This window comes from Oncorhynchus kisutch, unplaced genomic scaffold, assembly GCF_002021735.2.
Source record: "Oncorhynchus kisutch isolate 150728-3 unplaced genomic scaffold, Okis_V2 Okis02a-Okis13b_hom, whole genome shotgun sequence".
Classification (NCBI taxonomy): domain Eukaryota; kingdom Metazoa; phylum Chordata; class Actinopteri; order Salmoniformes; family Salmonidae; genus Oncorhynchus; species Oncorhynchus kisutch.
In genome coordinates this window covers 14,582,505-14,606,333 of record NW_022261979.1, presented here as the reverse complement: position 1 = coordinate 14,606,333, position 23,829 = coordinate 14,582,505, and positions in this window count along the sequence as shown.

Sequence of the window (23,829 nt, the reverse complement as noted above, 5' to 3'; positions counted from 1 at the left end):
CTATAGACCACATCTACTATAGACCACATATACTATAACCCAGACCACATCTACTATAACCCTGAACACATCTACTATAACCCTGACCACATCTACTATAGACCACATCTACTATAACCCTGACCACATCTACTATAATCCTGACCACATCTACTATAACCCTGACCACATCTACTTTAACCCTTACCACATCTACTATAGACCACATCTACGATAGACCCCATCTACTATAGACGCCATCTACTATAGACCACATCTACTATAACCCTGACCACATCTACTATAACCCTGACCACATCTACTATAAGCCTGACCACATCTACGATAGACCCCATCTACTATAGACCACATCTACTATAGACCACATATACTATAACCCAGACCACATCTACTATAACCCTGACCACATCTACTATAGACCACATCTACTATAACCCTGACCACATCTACTATAATCCTGACCACATCTACTATAACCCTGACCACATCTACTTTAACCCTTACCACATCTACTATAGACTACATCTACTATAACCCTGACCACATCTACTATATACCACATCTACTATAACCCTGACCACATCTACTATAACCCTGACCACATCTACTTTAACCCTGACCACATCTACTTTAACCCTGACCACATCTACTATAGACTACATCTACTATAACCCTGACCACATCTACTATAAGCCTGACCACATCTACGATAGACCCCGTCTACTATAGACGACATCTACTATAGACCACATATACTATAACCCTGACCATATCTACTATAACCCTTACCACATCTACTATAGACTACATCTACTATAACCCTGACCACATCTACTATAACCCTGACCACATCTACGATAGACCCCATCTACTATAGACGACATCTACTATAGACCACATATACTATAACCCTGACCACATCTACTATAACCCTGAACACATCTACTATAACCCTGACCACATCTACTATAGACTACATCTACTATAACCCTGACCACATCTACGATAGACCCCATCTACTATAGACAACATCTACTATAGACCACATATACTATAACCCTGACCACATCTATTATAACCCTGAACACATCTACTATAACCCTGACCACATCTACTATAGACTACATCTACTATAACCCTGACCACATCTACGATAGACCCCATCTACTATAGACAACATCTACTATAGACCACATCTACTATAACCCTGACCACATCTACTATAACCCTGACCACATCTACTTTAACCCTGACCACATCTACTATAGACTACATCTACTATAACCCTGGCCACATCTACTATAACCCTGACTACATCTACTATAGACCACATCTACTATAGACCACATCTACTATAAGCCTGACCACATCTACTATAGACCACATCTACGATAGACCCCATCTACTATAGACGACATCTACTATATACCACATCTACTATAACCCTGACCACATCTACTATAACCCTGACCACATCTACTATAACCCTGACCACATCTACTTTAACCTTGACCACATCTACTTTAACCCTGACCACATCTACTATAGACTACATCTACTATAACCCTGACCACATCTACTATAAGCCTGACCACATCTACGATAGACCCCGTCTACTATAGACGACATCTACTATAGACCACATATACTATAACCCTGACCACATCTACTATAACCCTGAATACATCTACTATAACCCTGACCACATCTACTATAGACCACATCTACTATAAGCCTGACCACATCTACGATAGACCCCATCTACTATAGACGACATCTACTATAGACCACCTCTACTATAACCCTGACCACATCTACTTTAACCCTTACCACATCTACTATAGACTACATCTACTATAACCCTGACCACATCTACTATAGACCACATCTACTATAACCCTGACCACATCTACTATAGACCACATCTACTATAGACCACATCTACTATAAGCCTGACCACATCTACTATAGACCACATCTACGATAGACCCCATCTACTATAGACGCCATCTACTATAGACCACATCTACTATAACCCTGACCACATCTACTATAACCCTGACCACATCTACTATAAGCCTGACCACATCTACGATAGACCCCATCTACTATAGACCACATCTACTATAGACCACATATACTATAACCCAGACCACATCTACTATAACCCTGAACACATCTACTATAACCCTGACCACATCTACTATAGACCACATCTACTATAACCCTGACCACATCTACTATAATCCTGACCACATCTACTATAACCCTGACCACATCTACTTTAACCCTTACCACATCTACTATAGACTACATCTACTATAACCCTGACCACATCTACTATATACCACATCTACTATAACCCTGACCACATCTACTATAACCCTGACCACATCTACTTTAACCCTGACCACATCTACTTTAACCCTGACCACATCTACTATAGACTACATCTACTATAACCCTGACCACATCTACTATAAGCCTGACCACATCTACGATAGACCCCGTCTACTATAGACGACATCTACTATAGACCACATATACTATAACCCTGACCATATCTACTATAACCCTGAACACATCTACTATAACCCTGACCACATCTACTATAAGCCTGACCACATCTACGATAGACCCCATCTACTATAGACCACATATACTATAACCCTGACCACATCTACTATAACCCTGACCACATCTACTATAGACCACATCTACTATAGACCACATCTACTACAACCCTGACCACATCTACTATAGACCACATCTACTATAGACCACATATACTATAACCCTGACCACATCTACTATAACCCTGACCACATCTACTATATCCCTGACCACATCTACTATAGACCACATCTACTATAGACCACATCTACTATAGACCACATCTACTATAGACCACATCTACTATAAGCCTGACCACATCTACTATAACCCTGACCACATCTACTTTAACCCTTACCACATCTACTATAGACTACATCTACTATAACCCTGACCACATCTACTATAGACCACATCTACTATAACCCTGACCACATCTACTATAGACCACATCTACTATAGACCACATCTACTATAAGCCTGACCACATCTACTATAGACCACATCTACTATAGACCCCATCTACTATAGACGACATCTACTATAGACCACATCTACTATAACCCTGACCACATCTAATTTAACCCTGACCACATCTACTATAAGCCTGACCACATCTACGATAGACCCCATCTACTATAGACCACATCTACTATAGACCACATCTACTATAGACCACATATACTATAACCCAGACCACATCTACTATAACCCTGAACACATCTACTATAACCCTGACAACATCTACTATAGACCACATCTACTATAACCCTGACCACATCTACTATAATCCTGACCACATCTACTATAACCCTGACCACATCTACTTTAACCCTTACCACATCTACTATAGACCACATCTACGATAGACCCCATCTACTATAGACGCCATCTACTATAGACCACATCTACTATAACCCTGACCACATCTACTATAACCCTGACCACATCTACTATAAGCCTGACCACATCTACGATAGACCCCATCTACTATAGACCACATCTACTATAGACCACATATACTATAACCCAGACCACATCTACTATAACCCTGAACACATCTACTATAACCCTGACCACATCTACTATAGACCACATCTACTATAACCCTGACCACATCTACTATAATCCTGACCACATCTACTATAACCCTGACCACATCTACTTTAACCCTTACCACATCTACTATAGACTACATCTACTATAACCCTGACCACATCTACTATATACCACATCTACTATAACCCTGACCACATCTACTATAACCCTGACCACATCTACTTTAACCCTGACCACATCTACTTTAACCCTGACCACATCTACTATAGACTACATCTACTATAACCCTGACCACATCTACTATAAGCCTGACCACATCTACGATAGACCCCGTCTACTATAGACGACATCTACTATAGACCACATATACTATAACCCTGACCATATCTACTATAACCCTGAACACATCTACTATAACCCTGACCACATCTACTATAAGCCTGACCACATCTACGATAGACCCCATCTACTATAGACCACATATACTATAACCCTGACCACATCTACTATAACCCTGACCACATCTACTATAGACCACATCTACTATAGACCACATCTACTACAACCCTGACCACATCTACTATAGACCACATCTACTATAGACCACATATACTATAACCCTGACCACATCTACTATAACCCTGACCACATCTACTATATCCCTGACCACATCTACTATAGACCACATCTACTATAGACCACATCTACTATAGACCACATCTACTATAGACCACATCTACTATAAGCCTGACCACATCTACTATAACCCTGACCACATCTACTTTAACCCTTACCACATCTACTATAGACTACATCTACTATAACCCTGACCACATCTACTATAGACCACATCTACTATAACCCTGACCACATCTACTATAGACCACATCTACTATAGACCACATCTACTATAAGCCTGACCACATCTACTATAGACCACATCTACTATAGACCCCATCTACTATAGACGACATCTACTATAGACCACATCTACTATAACCCTGACCACATCTAATTTAACCCTGACCACATCTACTATAAGCCTGACCACATCTACGATAGACCCCATCTACTATAGACCACATCTACTATAGACCACATCTACTATAGACCACATATACTATAACCCAGACCACATCTACTATAACCCTGAACACATCTACTATAACCCTGACCACATCTACTATAGACCACATCTACTATAACCCTGACCACATCTACTATAATCCTGACCACATCTACTATAACCCTGACCACATCTACTTTAACCCTTACCACATCTACTATAGACTACATCTACTATAACCCTGACCACATCTACTATAACCCTGACCACATCTACGATAGACCCCATCTACTATAGACGACATATACTATAACCCTGACCACATATACTATAACCCTGACCACATCTACTATAACCCTGAACACATCTACTATAACCCTGACCACATCTACTATAGACTACATCTACTATAACCCTGACCACATCTACTATAACCCTGACCACATCTACGATAGACCCCATCTACTATAGACAACATCTACTATAGACCACATATACTATAACCCTGACCACATCTATTATAACCCTGAACACATCTACTATAACCCTGACCACATCTACTATAGACTACATCTACTATAACCCTGACCACATCTACGATAGACCCCATCTACTATAGACAACATCTACTATAACCCTGACCACATCTACTATAACCCTGACCACATCTACTTTAACCCTGACCACATCTACTATAGACTACATCTACTATAACCCTGGCCACATCTACTATAACCCTGACTACATCTACTATAGACCACATCTACTATAGACCACATCTACTATAAGCCTGACCACATCTACTATAGACCACATCTACGATAGACCCCATCTACTATAGACGACATCTACTATATACCACATCTACTATAACCCTGACCACATCTACTATAACCCTGACCACATCTACTATAACCCTGACCACATCTACTTTAACCCTGACCACATCTACTTTAACCCTGACCACATCTACTATAGACTACATCTACTATAACCCTGACCACATCTACTATAAGCCTGACCACATCTACGATAGACCCCGTCTACTATAGACGACATCTACTATAGACCACATATACTATAACCCTGACCACATCTACTATAACCCTGACCACATCTACTATAGACCACATCTATTATAAGCCTGACCACATCTACGATAGACCCCATCTACTATAGACGACATCTACTATAGACCACATCTACTATAACCCTGACGACATCTACTATAACCCTGACCACATCTACTTTAACCCTTACCACATCTACTATAGACTACATCTACTATAACCCTGGCCACATCTACTATAACCCTGACCACATCTACTATAAGCCTGACCACATCTACTATAACCCTGACTACATCTACTATAGACCACATCTACTATAACCCTGACGACATCTACTATAACCCTGACCACATCTACTTTAACCCTTACCACATCTACTATAGACTACATCTACTATAACCCTGGCCACATCTACTATAACCCTGACCACATCTACTATAAGCCTGACCACATCTACTATAACCCTGACCACATCTACTTTAACCCTTACCACATCTACTATAGACTACATCTACTATAACCCTGACCACATCTACTATATACCACATCTACTATAACCCTGACCACATCTACTATAACCCTGACCACATCTACTTTAACCCTGACCACATCTACTTTAACCCTGACCACATCTACTATAGACTACATCTACTATAACCCTGACCACATCTACTATAAGCCTGACCACATCTACGATAGACCCCGTCTACTATAGACGACATCTACTATAGACCACATATACTATAACCCTGACCATATCTACTATAACCCTGAACACATCTACTATAACCCTGACCACATCTACTATAAGCCTGACCACATCTACGATAGACCCCATCTACTATAGACCACATATACTATAACCCTGACCACATCTACTATAACCCTGACCACATCTACTATAGACCACATCTACTATAGACCACATCTACTACAACCCTGACCACATCTACTATAGACCACATCTACTATAGACCACATATACTATAACCCTGACCACATCTACTATAACCCTGACCACATCTACTATATCCCTGACCACATCTACTATAGACCACATCTACTATAGACCACATCTACTATAGACCACATCTACTATAGACCACATCTACTATAAGCCTGACCACATCTACTATAACCCTGACCACATCTACTTTAACCCTTACCACATCTACTATAGACTACATCTACTATAACCCTGACCACATCTACTATAGACCACATCTACTATAACCCTGACCACATCTACTATAGACCACATCTACTATAGACCACATCTACTATAAGCCTGACCACATCTACTATAGACCACATCTACTATAGACCCCATCTACTATAGACGACATCTACTATAGACCACATCTACTATAACCCTGACCACATCTAATTTAACCCTGACCACATCTACTATAAGCCTGACCACATCTACGATAGACCCCATCTACTATAGACCACATCTACTATAGACCACATCTACTATAGACCACATATACTATAACCCAGACCACATCTACTATAACCCTGAACACATCTACTATAACCCTGACCACATCTACTATAGACCACATCTACTATAACCCTGACCACATCTACTATAATCCTGACCACATCTACTATAACCCTGACCACATCTACTTTAACCCTTACCACATCTACTATAGACTACATCTACTATAACCCTGACCACATCTACTATAACCCTGACCACATCTACGATAGACCCCATCTACTATAGACGACATATACTATAACCCTGACCACATATACTATAACCCTGACCACATCTACTATAACCCTGAACACATCTACTATAACCCTGACCACATCTACTATAGACTACATCTACTATAACCCTGACCACATCTACTATAACCCTGACCACATCTACGATAGACCCCATCTACTATAGACAACATCTACTATAGACCACATATACTATAACCCTGACCACATCTATTATAACCCTGAACACATCTACTATAACCCTGACCACATCTACTATAGACTACATCTACTATAACCCTGACCACATCTACGATAGACCCCATCTACTATAGACAACATCTACTATAACCCTGACCACATCTACTATAACCCTGACCACATCTACTTTAACCCTGACCACATCTACTATAGACTACATCTACTATAACCCTGGCCACATCTACTATAACCCTGACTACATCTACTATAGACCACATCTACTATAGACCACATCTACTATAAGCCTGACCACATCTACTATAGACCACATCTACGATAGACCCCATCTACTATAGACGACATCTACTATATACCACATCTACTATAACCCTGACCACATCTACTATAACCCTGACCACATCTACTATAACCCTGACCACATCTACTTTAACCCTGACCACATCTACTTTAACCCTGACCACATCTACTATAGACTACATCTACTATAACCCTGACCACATCTACTATAAGCCTGACCACATCTACGATAGACCCCGTCTACTATAGACGACATCTACTATAGACCACATATACTATAACCCTGACCACATCTACTATAACCCTGACCACATCTACTATAGACCACATCTACTATAAGCCTGACCACATCTACGATAGACCCCATCTACTATAGACGACATCTACTATAGACCACATCTACTATAACCCTGACGACATCTACTATAACCCTGACCACATCTACTTTAACCCTTACCACATCTACTATAGACTACATCTACTATAACCCTGGCCACATCTACTATAACCCTGACCACATCTACTATAAGCCTGACCACATCTACTATAACCCTGACTACATCTACTATAGACCACATCTACTATAACCCTGACGACATCTACTATAACCCTGACCACATCTACTTTAACCCTTACCACATCTACTATAGACTACATCTACTATAACCCTGGCCACATCTACTATAACCCTGACCACATCTACTATAAGCCTGACCACATCTACTATAACCCTGACCACATCTACTTTAACCCTTACCACATCTACTATAGACTACATCTACTATAACCCTGACCACATCTACTATATACCACATCTACTATAACCCTGACCACATCTACTATAACCCTGACCACATCTACTTTAACCCTGACCACATCTACTTTAACCCTGACCACATATACTATAGACTACATCTACTATAACCCTGACCACATCTACTATAAGCCTGACCACATCTACGATAGACCCCGTCTACTATAGACGACATCTACTATAGACCACATATACTATAACCCTGACCATATCTACTATAACCCTGAACACATCTACTATAACCCTGACCACATCTACTATAAGCCTGACCACATCTACGATAGACCCCATCTACTATAGACCACATATACTATAACCCTGACCACATCTACTATAACCCTGACCACATCTACTATAGACCACATCTACTATAGACCACATCTACTACAACCCTGACCACATCTACTATAGACCACATCTACTATAGACCACATATACTATAACCCTGACCACATCTACTATAACCCTGACCACATCTACTATATCCCTGACCACATCTACTATAGACCACATCTACTATAGACCACATCTACTATAGACCACATCTACTATAGACCACATCTACTATAAGCCTGACCACATCTACTATAACCCTGACCACATCTACTTTAACCCTTACCACATCTACTATAGACTACATCTACTATAACCCTGACCACATCTACTATAGACCACATCTACTATAACCCTGACCACATCTACTATAGACCACATCTACTATAGACCACATCTACTATAAGCCTGACCACATCTACTATAGACCACATCTACTATAGACCCCATCTACTATAGACGACATCTACTATAGACCACATCTACTATAACCCTGACCACATCTAATTTAACCCTGACCACATCTACTATAAGCCTGACCACATCTACGATAGACCCCATCTACTATAGACCACATCTACTATAGACCACATCTACTATAGACCACATATACTATAACCCAGACCACATCTACTATAACCCTGAACACATCTACTATAACCCTGACCACATCTACTATAGACCACATCTACTATAACCCTGACCACATCTACTATAATCCTGACCACATCTACTATAACCCTGACCACATCTACTTTAACCCTTACCACATCTACTATAGACTACATCTACTATAACCCTGACCACATCTACTATAACCCTGACCACATCTACGATAGACCCCATCTACTATAGACGACATATACTATAACCCTGACCACATATACTATAACCCTGACCACATCTACTATAACCCTGAACACATCTACTATAACCCTGACCACATCTACTATAGACTACATCTACTATAACCCTGACCACATCTACTATAACCCTGACCACACCTACGATAGACCCCATCTACTATAGACAACATCTACTATAGACCACATATACTATAACCCTGACCACATCTATTATAACCCTGAACACATCTACTATAACCCTGACCACATCTACTATAGACTACATCTACTATAACCCTGACCACATCTACGATAGACCCCATCTACTATAGACAACATCTACTATAACCCTGACCACATCTACTATAACCCTGACCACATCTACTTTAACCCTGACCACATCTACTATAGACTACATCTACTATAACCCTGGCCACATCTACTATAACCCTGACTACATCTACTATAGACCACATCTACTATAGACCACATCTACTATAAGCCTGACCACATCTACTATAGACCACATCTACGATAGACCCCATCTACTATAGACGACATCTACTATATACCACATCTACTATAACCCTGACCACATCTACTATAACCCTGACCACATCTACTATAACCCTGACCACATCTACTTTAACCCTGACCACATCTACTTTAACCCTGACCACATCTACTATAGACTACATCTACTATAACCCTGACCACATCTACTATAAGCCTGACCACATCTACGATAGACCCCGTCTACTATAGACGACATCTACTATAGACCACATATACTATAACCCTGACCACATCTACTATAACCCTGACCACATCTACTATAGACCACATCTACTATAAGCCTGACCACATCTACGATAGACCCCATCTACTATAGACGACATCTACTATAGACCACATCTACTATAACCCTGACGACATCTACTATAACCCTGACCACATCTACTTTAACCCTTACCACATCTACTATAGACTACATCTACTATAACCCTGGCCACATCTACTATAACCCTGACCACATCTACTATAAGCCTGACCACATCTACTATAACCCTGACTACATCTACTATAGACCACATCTACTATAAGCCTGACCACATCTACTATAACCCTGACCACATCCACTATAACCCTGACCACATCTACTATATCCCTGACCACATCTACTATAACCCTGACCACATCTACTATAACCCTGACCACATCTACGATAGACCCCATCTACTATAGACGACATCTACTATAGACCACATCTACTATAACCCTGACCACATCTACTATAACCCTGACCACATCTACTATAACCCTGGCCACATCTACTATAACCCTTACCACATCTACTATAGACCACATCTACTATAAGCCTGACCACATCTACTATAGACCACATCTACGATAGACCCCATCTACTATAGACGACATCTACTATAGACCACATCTACTATAACCCTGACGACATCTACTATAACCCTGACCACATCTACTATAACCCTGACCACATCTACTTTAACCCTGACCACATCTACTTTAACCCTTACCACATCTACTATAGACTACATCTACTATAACCCTGACCACATCTACTATAAGCCTGACCACATCTACGATAGACCCCCATCTACTATAGACGACATCTACTATAGACCACATATACTATAACCCTGACCACATCTAATATAACCCTGAACACATCTACTATAACCCTGACCACATCTACTATAGACCACATCTACTATAAGCCTGACCACATCTACGATAGACCCCATCTACTATAGACCACATATACTATAACCCTGACCACATCTACTATAACCCTGACCACATCTACTATAGACCACATCTACTATAGACCACATCTACTACAACCCTGACCACATCTACTATAGACCACATCTACTATAGACCACATATACTATAACCCTGACCACATCTACTATAACCCTGACCACATCTACTATATCCCTGACCACATCTACTATAGACCATATCTACTATAACCCTGACCACATCTACTATAGACCACATCTACTATAGACCACATCTACTATAGACCACATCTACTATAGACCACATCTACTATAAGCCTGACCACATCTACTATAACCCTGACCACATCTACTTTAACCCTTACCACATCTACTATAGACTACATCTACTATAACCCTGACCACATCTACTATAGACCACATCTACTATAACCCTGACCACATCTACTATAGACCACATCTACTATAGACCACATCTACTATAAGCCTGACCACATCTACTATAGACCACATCTACGATAGACCCCATCTACTATAGACGCCATCTACTATAGACCACATCTACTATAACCCTGACCACATCTACTATAACCCTGACCACATCTACTATAAGCCTGACCACATCTACGATAGACCCCATCTACTATAGACCACATCTACTATAGACCACATATACTATAACCCAGACCACATCTACTATAACCCTGAACACATCTACTATAACCCTGACCACATCTACTATAACCCTGACCACATCTACTATAATCCTGACCACATCTACTATAATCCTGACCACATCTACTATAACCCTGACCACATCTACTTTAACCCTTACCACATCTACTATAGACTACATCTACTATAACCCTGACCACATCTACTATAGACCACATCTACTATAACCCTGACCACATCTACTATAACCCTGACCACATCTACTTTAACCCTTACCACATCTACTATAGACTACATCTACTATAACCCTGGCCACATCTACTATAACCCTGACCACATCTACTATAACCCTGACTACAAAAGGCCACCAAGAACCACAACACAATCTACAAAGGTGTCTGCATGGAGAGAGTCTCTTCCATGAATGTGGAAGAGGTATATTTATCCTGGGAGACACATGGCCCAGGTGTTTCCCATGAGGCTGACGACCCTCCCAACTCCGCCCACCGGGCATCCTAATAAGGAAACAAGAACAAAGACAGAATACGGCAGACAGAGTGGGAGGGTCGTCACACTGACCACATCTACTATAGACCACATCTACTATAGACCACATCTACTATAAGCCTGACCACATCTACTATAGACCACATCTCCGATAGACTCCATCTACTATAGACGACATCTACTATAGACCACATATACTATAACCCTGACCACATCTACTATAACCCTGACCACATTTACTATAAACCTGACCACATCTACTTTAAATCTGACCACATCAACTTTAACCCTTAGGCAACAACATCTCCTCCCCGCTGATCCTCAACACTGGGGCCCCACAAGGGTGCGTTCTGAGCCCTCTCCTGTACTCCCTGTTCACCCACGACTGCGTGGCCACGCACGCCTTCAACTCAATCATCAAGTTTGCGGACGACACAACAGTGGTAGGCTTGATTACCAACAACGACGAGACGGCCTACAGGGAGGAGCTGAGGGCCCTCGGAGTGTGGTGTCAGGAAAATAACCTCACACTCAACGTCAACAAAACTAAGGAGATGATTGTGGACTTCAGGAAACAGCAGAGGGAACACCCCCCTATCCACATCGATGGAACAGTGGTGGAGAGGGTAGCAAGTTTTAAGTTCCTCGGCATACACATCACAGACAAACTGAATTGGTCCACTCACACAGACAGCATCGTGAAGAAGGCGCAGCAGCGCCTCTTCAACCTCAGGAGGCTGAAGAAATTCGGCTTGTCACCAAAAGCACTCACAGACTTCTACAGATGCACAATCGAGAGCATCCTGGCGGGCTGTATCACCGCCTGGTATGGCAACTGCACCGCCCTCAACCATAAGGCTCTCCAGAGGGTAGTGAGGTCTGCACAACGCATCACCGGGGGCAAACTACCTGCCCTCCAGGACACCTACACCACCCGATGCTACAGGAAGGCCATAAAGATCATCAAGGACATCAACCACCTGAGCCACTGCCTGTTCACCCTGCTGTCATCCAGAAGGCGAGCTCAGTACAGGTGCATCAAAGCTGGGACCGAGAGACTGAAAAACAGCTTCTATCTCAAGGCCATCAGACTGTTAAACAGCCACCACTAACATTGAGTGGCTACTGCCAACACACTGTCAATGACACTGACTCAACTCCAGCCACTTTAATAATGGGAATTGATGGGAAATGATGTAAATATATCACTAGCCACTTTAAACAATGCTACCTTATATAATGTTACTTACCCTACATTATTCATCTCATATGCATACGTATATACTGTACTCTATATCATCGACTGCATCCTTATGTAATACATGTATCACTAGCCACTTTAACTATGCCACTTTGTTTACATACTCATCTCATATGTTATACTGTACTCGATATCATCTACTGTATCTTGCCTATGCTGCTCTGTACCATCACTCATTCATATATCCTTATGTACATATTCTTTATCCCCTTACACTGTGTATAAGACAGTAGTTTTTGAATTGTTAGTTAGATTACTTGTTGGTTATTACTGCATTGTCGGAACTAGAAGCACAAGCATTTCGCTACACTCGCATTAACATCTGCTAACCATGTGTATGTGACAAATAACATTTGATTTGATTTGATTTGATTTACCACATCTACTATAGACTACATCTACTATAACCCTGACCACATCTACTATAACCCTGACCACATCTACTATAGACCCCATCTACTATAAGCCTGACCACATCTACTATAACCCTGACCACATCTACTATAACCCTGACCACATCTACTATAGACCACATCTACTATAAGCCTGACCACATCTACTATAAGCCTGACCACATCTACTATAACCCTGACCACATCTACTATAACCCTGACCACATCTACTATAGACCACATCTCTATAACCCTGGCCACATCTACTATAATCCTGACCACATCTACTATAACCCTGACTACATCTACTATAACCCTGACTACATCTACTATAAGCCTGACCACATCTACTATAACCCTGACCACATCTACTTTAACCCTTACCACATCTACTATAGACTACATCTACTATAACCCTGACCACATCTACTATAGACTACATCTACTATAACCCTGACCACATCTACTATAACCCTGACCACATCTACTATAGACCACATCTACTATAAGCCTGACCACATCTACTATAACCCTGACCACATCTACTATAACCCTGACCACATCTACTATAGACCACATCTACTATAAGCCTGACCACATCTACTATAAGCCTGACCACATCTACTATAACCCTGACCACATCTACTATAACCCTGACCACATCTACTATAGACCACATCTCTATAACCCTGGCCACATCTACTATAATCCTGACCACGTCTACTATAACCCTGACTACATCTACTATAACCCTGACTACATCTACTATAGACCACATCTACTATAAGCCTGACCACATCTACTATAACCCTGACCACATCTACTTTAACCCTTACCACATCTACTATAGACTACATCTACTATAACCCTGACCACATCTACTATAGACCACATCTACTATAGACCACATCTACTATAACCCTGACCACATCTACTATAGACCACATCTACTATAGACCACATCTACTATAACCCTGACCACATCTACTATAGACCACATCTACTATAACCCTGACTACATCTACTAAAGACCACATCTACTATAGACCACATCTACTATAGACCATATCTACTATAACCCTGACAATGTCTACTATAGACCACATCTACTATAACCCTTACTACATCTACTAGACCACATCTACTATAGACCATACCTACTAGACCACATCTACTATAGACTATATCTACTATAGACTACATCTACCATAACCCTGACCACATCTACTATAGACCATATCTACTATAGACTACATCTACCATAACCCTGACCACATCTACTATAACCCTGACCACATCTACTATAGACCACATCTACTATAACCCTGACCACATCTACTATAGACCACATCTACTATAACCCTGACTACATCTACTAAAGACCACATCTACTATAGACCACATCTACTATAGACCACATCTACTATAGACCACATCTACTATAACCCTGACTGTCTGTCTCAGACCCACCCAGACCTCCCTGTCTCAGACCCACCCAGACACAGACCTTTTCAGACACAGAGCAGGTCTCCATTTCATACACCACACTGGCCAGCCATTGATTCAGATGTAATATCACCCAGCTCTCCCCTTCAGATGTACCAGGACATTTAATTCACCCAACCACTGTGACTTCACACCACTAGACCAGAGCTGAGCAGACCAGAGCAGAGCTGAGCAGAGCAGACCAGTGCAGACCAGAGCTGAGCAGACCAGAGCTGAGCTGACCAGAGCAGACCATGGAGAGGGGGAGGGTTGGTGGGAGGAGAGAAGAGGAGGGGAGGAAGAAGGAGGAGGGGGAGGAGAGGGTTGGTGGGAGGAGAGGAGAGGAGGGGAGGGAGAAGGAGGAGGGGGAGGGGGAGGAGAGAAGAGGAGGGGGAGGAGAGAAGGAGGATGGGGAGGAGAGAAGAGGAGGGGAGGGAGAAGGAGGAGGGGAGGGAGAAGGAGGATGGGAGGAGAAGGAGGAGGGGAGGGAGAAGGAGGATGGGAGGAGAGAGAAGAGGAGGGTAGGGAGAGAAGAGGAGGGGGAGGAGAGAAGAGGAGGGGAGGGAGAAGGAGGATGGGAGGAGAGAAGAGGAGGGGAGGGAGAAGGAGGATGGGGAGGAGAGAAGAGGAGGGGAGGGAGAAGGAGGAGGGGGAGGGGGGAGAGGAGGGGGAGGGGAGGAGAGAAGAGGAGGGGGGAGGAGAGAAGAGGAGGGGGAGGAGAGAAGAGGAGGGGAGAGAGAAGAGGAGGGGGAGGAGAGAAGAGGAGGGGGAGGAGAGAAGAGGAGGGGAGGGAGAAGGAGGAAGGGGAGGAGAGAAGAGGAGGGGGAGGAGAGAAGAGGAGGGGAGGAATGTTATCACATCTCTCTAAAAAGCAGCGAGCAGAGTCCTATTTATAGGGCTGTGTATTTACATAATTTACATAGTAGACAGACAGTTATAATTTCATGAGAGAGAGAGAGACAGAGAGAGACAGAGAGAGACTGGGTGAAATTCCACAGTGTGCCATCACAGCAGCAAGATTTGTGACCTGTTGCCACGAGAAAAGGGCAACCAGTGAAGAACAAACACCATTGTAAATACAACCCATATTTATGCTTATTTATTTTATCTTGTGTCCTTTAGCCATTTGTACTTTGTTAGAACACTGTATATATATATATATAATATGACATTTGTAATGTCTTTACTGTTTTGAAACTTCTGTATGTGTAATGTTTACTGTTCATTTTTGTTGTTTTGCACTTTATATATTCACTTTGTATGTTGTCTACCTCACTTGCTTTGGCAATGTTAACACATGTTTCCCATGCCAATAAAGCCCTTGAATTGAATTGAATTGAATTGAATTGACAGAGAGAGACAGAGAGAGAATGAGAGTAACAGAGAGAGACAGAGAGAGAATGAGAGTAACAGAGAGAGACAGATATATAGAGACAGATATATATAGAGAGAGAGACAGAGAGAGAGAGAGATAGAGAGACAGAGAGAGAGAGATAGAGAGACAGAGAGAGAGAGAAAGAGAGAGAGAGAGAGAGACAGACAGAGAGAGAGAGAAAGAGACAGACAGACAGAGAGAGAGAGAGAGAGAGAGAGAGAGAGAGAGAGAGAGAGAGAGAGAGAGACAGACAGACAGACAGACAGACAGACAGACAGACAGACAGACAGACAGACAGACAGACAGAGAGAGAGACAGCGAGAGAGAGAGAAAGAGAGAGAGAAAGACAGAGAGAAAGACAGAGAGAGAATGAGAGTAACAGAGAGAGACAGAGACAGAGAGACAGATATATAGAGAGACAGATATATAGGTCATGTGTCTTCTCAGTCATGTTGACACTGGTCTACTACCAGGTCATGTGTCTTCTCAGTCATGTTGACACTGGTCCACTACCAGGTCATGTGTCTTCTCAGTCATGTTGAGACTGGTCTACTACCAGGTCATGTGTCTTCTCAGTCATGTTGACACTGGTCTACTACCAGGTCATGTGTCTTCTCAGTCATGTTGACACTGGTCTACTACCAGGTCATGTGTCTTCTCAGTCATGTTGACACTGGTCCACTACCAGGTCATGTGTCTTCTCAGTCATGTTGAGACTGGTCTACTACCAGGTCATGTGTCTTCTCAGTCTTGTTGACACTGGTCCACTACCAGGTCATGTGTCTTCTCAGTCATGTTGACACTGGACCACTACCAGGTCATGTGTCTTCTCAGTCATGTTGAGACTGGTCTACTACCAGGTCATGTGTCTTCTCAGTCTTGTTGACACTGGTCCACTACCAGGTCATGTGTCTTCTCAGTCATGTTGACACTGGTCCACTACCAGGTCATGTGTCTTCTCAGTCATGTTGACACTGGTCTACTACCAGGTCATGTGTCTTCTCAGTCATGTTGACACTGGTCTACTACCAGGTCATGTGTCTTCTCAGTCATGTTGACACTGGTCCACTACCAGGTCATGTGTCTTCTCAGTCATGTTGAGGACTGGTCCACTACCAGGTCATGTGTCTTCTCAGTCATGTTGAGACTGGTCTACTACCAGGTCATGTGTCTTCTCAGTCATGTTGACACTGGTCTACTACCAGGTCATGTGTCTTCTCAGTCATGTTGACACTGGTCTACTACCAGGTCATGTGTCTTCTCAGGTCATGTCGACACTGGTCCACTACCAGGTCATGTGTCTTCTCAGTCATGTTGAAACTGGTCCACTACCAGGTCATGTGTCTTCTCAGTCATGTTGACACTGGTCCACTACCAGGTCATGTGTCTTCTCAGTCATGTTGACACTGATCTACTACCAGGTCATGTGTCTTCTCAGTCATGTTGACACTGGTCCACTACCAGGTCATGTGTCTTCTCAGTCATGTTGAGACTGGTCCACTACCAGGTCATGTGTCTTCTCAGTCATGTTGAGACTGGTCTACTACCAGGTCATGTGTCTTCTCAGTCATGTTGACACTGGTCTACTACCAGGTCATGTGTCTTCTCAGTCATGTTGACACTGGTCCACTACCAGGTCATGTGTCTTCTCAGTCATGTTGAAACTGGTCCACTACCAGGTCATGTGTCTTCTCAGTCATGTTGACACTGGTCCACTACCAGGTCATGTGTCTTCTCAGTCATGTTGACACTGGTCCACTACCAGGTCATGTGTCTTCTCAGTCATGTTGAGACTGGTCTACTACCAGGTCATGTGTCTTCTCAGTCATGTTGACACTGGTCTACTACCAGGTCATGTGTCTCTCAGTCATGTTGACACTGTCTACTACCAGGTCATGTGTCTTCTCAGTCATGTTGACACTGGTCCACTACCAGGTCATGTGTCTTCTCAGTCATGTTGAGACTGGTCTACTACCAGGTCATGTGTCTTCTCAGTCTTGTTGACACTGGTCCACTACCAGGTCATGTGTCTCTCAGTCATGTTGACACTGGTCCACTACCAGGTCATGTGTCTTCTCAGTCATGTTGACACTGGTCTACTACCAGGTCATGTGTCTTCTCAGTCATGTTGACACTGGTCTACTACCAGGTCATGTGTCTTCTCAGTCATGTTGACACTGGTCCACTACCAGGTCATGTGTCTTCTCAGTCATGTTGAGACTGGTCTACTACCAGGTCATGTGTCTTCTCAGTCATGTTTGACACTGGTCTACTACCAGGTCATGTGTCTTCTCAGTCATGTTGACACTGGTCCACTACCAGGTCATGTCTTCTCAGTCATGTTGAGACTGGTCCACTACCAGGTCATGTGTCTTCTCAGTCATGTTGAGACTGGTCTACTACCAGGTCATGTGTCTTCTCAGTCATGTTGACACTGGTCTACTACCAGGTCATGTGTCTTCTCAGTCATGTTGACACTGGTCTACTACCAGGTCATGTGTCTTCTCAGTCATGTTGACACTGGTCCACTACCAGGTAATGTGTCTTCTCAGTCATGTTGAAACTGGTCCACTACCAGGTCATGTGTCTTCTCAGTCATGTTGACACTGGTCCACTACCAGGTCATGTGTCTTCTCAGTCATGTTGACACTGATCTACTACCAGGTCATGTGTCTTCTCAGTCATGTTGACACTGGTCCACTACCAGGTCATGTGTCTTCTCAGTCATGTTGAGACTGGTCCACTACCAGGTCATGTGTCTTCTCAGTCATGTTGAGACTGGTCTACTACCAGGTCATGTGTCTTCTCAGTCATGTTGACACTGGTCTACTACCAGGTCATGTGTTCTTCTCAGTCATGTTGACACTGGTCCACTACCAGGTCATGTGTCTTCTCAGTCATGTTGAAACTGGTCCACTACCAGGTCATGTGTCTTCTCAGTCATGTTGACACTGGTCCACTACCAGGTCATGTGTCTTCTCAGTCATGTTGACACTGATCTACTACCAGGTCATGTGTCTTCTCAGTCATGTTGACACTGGTCCACTACCAGGTCATGTGTCTTCTCAGTCATGTTGACACTGGTCCACTACCAGGTCATGTGTCTTCTCAGTCATGTTGACACTGGTCCACTACCAGGTCATGTCTTCTCAGTCATGTTGACACTGGTTCTACTACCAGGTCATGTGTCTTCTCATCATGTGACACTGGTCTATACCAGGTCAATGTGTCTTCTTAGTCATGGTTGACACTGGTCTACACCAGGTCATGTGTCTTCTCAGTCATGTTGACACTGGTCTACTAACCAGGTCATGTGTCTTCTCAGTCATGTTGACACTGGTCCACTACCAGGTCATGTGTCTTCTCAGTCATGTTGACACTGGTCACTACCAGGTCATGTGTCTTCTCAGTCATGTTGACACTGGTCTACTACCAGGTCATGTGTCTTCTCAGTCATGTATGGGACCACTTGGTCCACTCACAGGCTCATGTGTCTTCTCAGTCATGTTGACACTGGTCTACTACCAGTCATGTGGTCTTCTCAGTCATGTTGACACTGGTCTACTACCAGTCATGTGTCTTCTCAGTCATGTTGACCACTGGTCTACTACCAGGTCATGTGTCTTCTCAGTCATGTTGACACTGGTCCACTACCAGGTCATGTGTTTCTCAGTCAGTTGACCACTGGTCTACTACCAGGTCATGTGTCTTCTCAGTCATGTTGACACTGGTCTACTACCAGGTCATGTGTCTTCTCAGTCATGTTGACACTGGTCTACTACCAGGTCATGTGTCTTCTCAGTCATGTTGACACTGGTCTACTACCAGGTCATGTGTCTTCTCAGTCATGTTGGACACTGGTCTACTACCAGGTCATGTGTCTTCTCAGTCATGTTGACACTGGTCTACTACCAGGTCATGTGTCTTCTCAGTCTTCTCAGTCATGTTGACACTGGTCTACTACCAGGTCATGTGTCTCAGTCATGTTGACACTGGTCCACTACCAGGTCATGTGTCTCAGTCATGTTGACACTGGTCTACTACCAGGTCATGTGTCTTTCTCACGTCATGTTGACCACTGGTCTACTCATCAAGGTCATGTGTCTTCTCAGTCATGTTGAACTGGTCCCACTACCAGGTCATGTGTCTTCTCAGTCATGTTGACACATGGTCCCACTACCAGGTCATGTGTCTTCTCAGTCATGTTGACACTGGTCTACTACCAGGTCATGTGTCTTCTCAGTCATGTTGACACTGGTCTACTACCAGGTCATGTGTCTTCTCAGTCATGTTGACACTGGTCCACTACCAGGTCATGTGTCTTCTCAGTCATGTTGAGACTGGTCTACTACCAGGTCATGTGTCTTCTCAGTCATGTTGACACTGGTCTACTACCAGGTCATGTGTCTTCTCAGTCATGTTGACACTGGTCCACTACCAGGTCATGTCTTCTCAGTCATGTTGAGACTGGTCCACTACCAGGTCATGTGTCTTCTCAGTCATGTTGAGATGGTCTACTACCAGGTCATGTGTCTTCTCAGTCATGTTGACACTGGTCTACTACCAGGTCATGTGTCTTCTCAGTCATGTTGACACTGGTCTACTACCAGGTCATGTGTCTTCTCAGTCATGTTGACACTGGTCCACTACCAGGTAATGTGTCTTCTCAGTCATGTTGAAACTGGTCCACTACCAGGTCATGTGTCTTCTCAGTCATGTTGACACTGGTCCACTACCAGGTCATGTGTCTTCTCAGTCATGTTGACACTGATCTACTACCAGGTCATGTGTCTTCTCAGTCATGTTGACACTGGTCCACTACCAGGTCATGTGTCTTCTCAGTCATGTTGAGACTGGTCCACTACCAGGTCATGTGTCTTCTCAGTCATGTTGAGACTGGTCTACTACCAGGTCATGTGTCTTCTCAGTCATGTTGACACTGGTCTACTACCAGGTCATGTGTCTTCTCAGTCATGTTGACACTGGTCCACTACCAGGTCATGTGTCTTCTCAGTCATGTTGACACTGGTCTACTACCAGGTCATGTGTCTTCTCAGTCATGTGACACTGGTCTACTACCAGGTCATGTGTCTTCTCAGTCATGTTGACACTGGTCCACTACCAGGTCATGTGTCTTCTCAGTCATGTTGAGACTGGTCTACTACCAGGTCATGTGTCTTCTCAGTCATGTTGACACTGGTCTACTACCAGGTCATGTGTCTTCTCAGTCATGTTGACACTGGTCACTACCAGGTCATGTGTTTCTCAGTCATGTTGAGACTGGTCCACTACCAGGTCATGTGTCTTCTCAGTCATGTTGAGACTGGTCACTACCAGGTCATGTGTCTTCTCAGTCATGTTGAACTGGTCACTACCAGGTCATGTGTCTTCTCAGTCATGTTGACACTGGTCTACTACCAGGTCATGTGTCTTCTCAGTCATGTTGACACTGGTCCACTACCAGGTCATGTGTCTTCTCAGTCATGTTGACACTGGTCCACTACCAGGTCATGTGTCTTCTCAGTCATGTTGACACTGGTCTCCACTACCAGGTCATGTGTCTTCTCAGTCATGTTGACACTGGATCTACTACCAGGTCATGTGTCTTCTCAGTCATGTTGACACTGGTCCACTACCAGGTCATGTGTCTTCTCAGTCATGTTGAGACTGGTCCACTACCAGGTCATGTGTCTTCTCAGTCATGTTGAGACTGGTCTACTACCAGGTCATGTGTCTTCTCAGTCATGTTGACACTGGTCTACTACCAGGTCATGTGTCTTCTCAGTCATGTTGACACTGGTCCACTACCAGGTCATGTGTCTTCTCAGTCATGTTGACACTGGTCCACTACCAGGTCATGTGTCTTCTCAGTCATGTGACACTGGTCTACTACCAGGTCATGTGTCTTCTCAGTCATGTTGACACTGGTCTACTACCAGGTCATGTGTCTTCTCAGTCATGTTGACACTGGTCCACTACCGGTCATGTGTCTTCTCAGTCATGTTGACACTGGTCCACTACCAGGTCATGTGTCTTCTCAGTCATGTTGACACTGGTCCACTACCAGGTCATGTGTCTTCTCAGTCATGTTGACACTGGTCTACACCAGGTCATGTGTCTTCTCAGTCATGTTGACACTGGTCTACTACCAGGTCATGTGTCTTCTCAGTCATGTTGACACTGGTTACTACCACAGGTTCATGGGTCTTCTCATCATATGTTGACACTGGTCTTACTACCAGGTCATGTGTCTTCTCAGTCATGTGACCACTGTGCCATCATACTACCAGGTCATGTGTCTTCTCAGTCATA